The 2,837-nt window shown below is 44.2% G+C and overlaps 1 pseudogene; it reads right to left on the bottom strand.

Moving 5' to 3' along the window:
• Positions 1–491: 491 nt before the first annotated feature.
• Positions 492–611, bottom strand: LOC138780618 (U2 spliceosomal RNA; annotated as a pseudogene).
• Positions 612–2,837: the final 2,226 nt, after the last annotated feature.

Raw genomic sequence — 2,837 nt, 5'->3', positions numbered from 1 at the left:
AATATGGAAATATTCTATCAATGAGACAATGCTTCTACTGTCTAAGGAAATGTGCCATATTGTTTTGTTCATCTGATTCCTCCGGAAAAAACAGGTCATGTGATCGGAGATACATAGATGTATAGCAAAGGGTCTGATGCCCCTCTATGGACGGCCTGTTATGGCCCAGCTGTAATACTGCCATGTGCTGAGGCAGCTGTCATATGTATACTGTGCAGTTGTGTGCATCCCCAATCTGCCCACATATAATTGGTGACTAAGCTTCTCCAAACTATGTTTAATCACCAGCCATTTCTGGACAGCTTGTTTTACTGTTATTTTAGTTCCAGATAATTTTGTGCTCAGTTTAATGCATCTAATAATGTAATTGAGATAATTAACCCATTTATTTAGTAATGAGAAGAACCAGTGGCTGCATTCATTGTACAATTTACGGAATAAACTATCACTATTTTGCATGCGTTATGCATATGTAATATATCATGCTTTTTTTTTTGTGCACTGAACCTGGAAGCACTGCAATACCAGGTCAATGTCTAGAGAGGACAGAGCAAGCTCTTTTTCCCTCTCCCTGTTCTAAAAATCCATTTAATATATGGTCCCCGGACTATTATTCCCAGCATTCACCACCACAGGTGAATGCTCACACAACTGCCATGTTATCTGCTCTTCCAAGGCTTTTCCTACATAGAAACATAAAAACATAGAAGATTGTCGGCAGAAAAAGACCACTGGGTCCATCTAGTCTGCCCTTTTAGTATTTTCTTTCTTATTATCTTAGGATAGATATATGTCTATCCCAGGCGTGTTTAAATTCTGTTATTGTAGATTTACCAACCACCTCTGGTAAGGTACACATAGGTAAAGCACATAGGTAAAGCAGTGTTATGGCCTTTAGGGGGGGGGGGGGTGCACATCTGATCTCTCTTGATGTGACTGTGTGCATACCCAAAACCTGGCCTCCACTGCTCCTGGCTATGCATCTCCTACTTAAGTCTGCCCTGCCCATTCTCTGGTGTCTTGACACTGCTTTACCTATGTGTACCTTGCTTACCCTCCTGAGCATGACTTAGACCATCTACATTAAGGCTATGTTAACACTACGTATATGTCCGGACGCATATTTTCGCGGGCAGACATATATACGTGTTAAACTCCGGCCGGGAATTTACGCAAGTTGCGTCCGGCTACGTACAGACCGCAAACTTACGCCCGTAATCTACTTACGCTTCCCGAGCGCCCTATGTAGCGATCTGACAGCGGTCTTTTACTTGGAAATCTTCACCTAGCCCCAGACACCCCACAGAACCTTTTGGATCGGCAAAGAAAAGTGGAAAAATGAAGAAATCGCCACTACGTACGGGACCGCATGTTACACTACGGGCGTAAGTTACGGCATTTTCGTCCTCAAACAATGGTCTGGTTCATTTTTTATGGCGCCGCGTACAATCAGAGCGTAAGTTTGTACGTAGTGTGAACTGTGCAGCCGTACTTCGTATACTTTCCATTGTACGCAAACTACGTAAATCTCCGTCCGCTTATTCACGGAACGCGCTACGTCCGGAGACTTATGTAGTGTGAACATAGCCTAAGTTTGTACCTGCAACTGGCTATGCACTACCTGAACATCTCCAGCTCTGCAATACCTCCCCTTGCAACTGACTATCTGCTACCTGAAGTTACCAACTCTGCTACTTAACTTTTTGAGGCTATTACCCTCATTGGGGTAATCTACTGCTGCACATCAGCACCACCGACTAGATCTGCTTCCTGTTAATACCAACACTGGACTGTTCTCCTGCTTTTACTACCAGGCTACTGGCCTTCTCCATCTGCCTTGTCTCTGCCTGTATACCATTGTTTGGCACCAGGACTGTCTGGTCTATCTGGCCAGCTGTTATCTTTGCCAGGACTGCTCTTGGGGTAGCGACCTGGTATCTTCTAGCAGTAGAGGTCCAGTTTCTGCATCCTGGAGTAAAACCTGTTAGGTAACATAGCGGGTCCACACCCATTGGGTTATTACATGGACCTTCTTGTCCAGCATCAGTGTCTGACCTCATAAACGCTTTTCTGGGTGAATGTATGGAAATTCCCACAGACACCCTCCAAATTCTAGTGGAAAGTCCCCCCAAAAGAGTGGAGACTTTTATAGACCTGAAAGAAGCCCATCTTCCTATTAATACCCATAATTGTGGAATTAGATTTCCAATAAACTCAAGTAGGTGTGTTGACCAGGTGTCCACACTTTTTTGACAATATCATTTGTAAAATACCTTTTTGCATATTAATGTTTTCCAGCGGGAAATACACCTAGGATTTGACTGTATTAAGTGCATTAACTGGCAGCCGACAGTGTCCTCTCTGGCTGGTCTCCCTGAGATCAGTGATCTGTTTGCCGTATTGGTCTACTAGGCATTGCCCCCACCTAGCCAGAATCCTGCTTCAGACTGATGAGGGGCAACACCCCAAAACAACTGTCTGAGGATGGATACCAGGATTTGGTATTTCCCTGGTCATATCATCAGACTTGTAAATTAGTTGGATATTGACTGAAAGGGCCACTCAATATGGTGGTTTCTGTACAGGAGCCATCCCTTTGCCAGATCCTTCCCTGGAGGGATAACTGGCTAGTCCAGTGTTTCTTTTATAACGGAGGTTCTGTGGACCATTTTGCATACTGATGTTTCCCAGGGGGCAATGCACCTTGGATTTCACTGCATTGAGTGCTTTAACCAACAGCTGACAGTGTCATCTTTGGCTGGTCTCCCTGAGATCAGTGATCTGTTTACATGTGTAAAAATATGCCCAACTTTCATCTTTCTTCTCCTTTGCACATC

This window comes from Dendropsophus ebraccatus, chromosome 1 (genome assembly GCF_027789765.1).
Source record: "Dendropsophus ebraccatus isolate aDenEbr1 chromosome 1, aDenEbr1.pat, whole genome shotgun sequence".
Lineage (NCBI taxonomy): Eukaryota > Metazoa > Chordata > Amphibia > Anura > Hylidae > Dendropsophus > Dendropsophus ebraccatus.
This window is presented reverse-complemented; position numbering and strand designations above follow the sequence as displayed.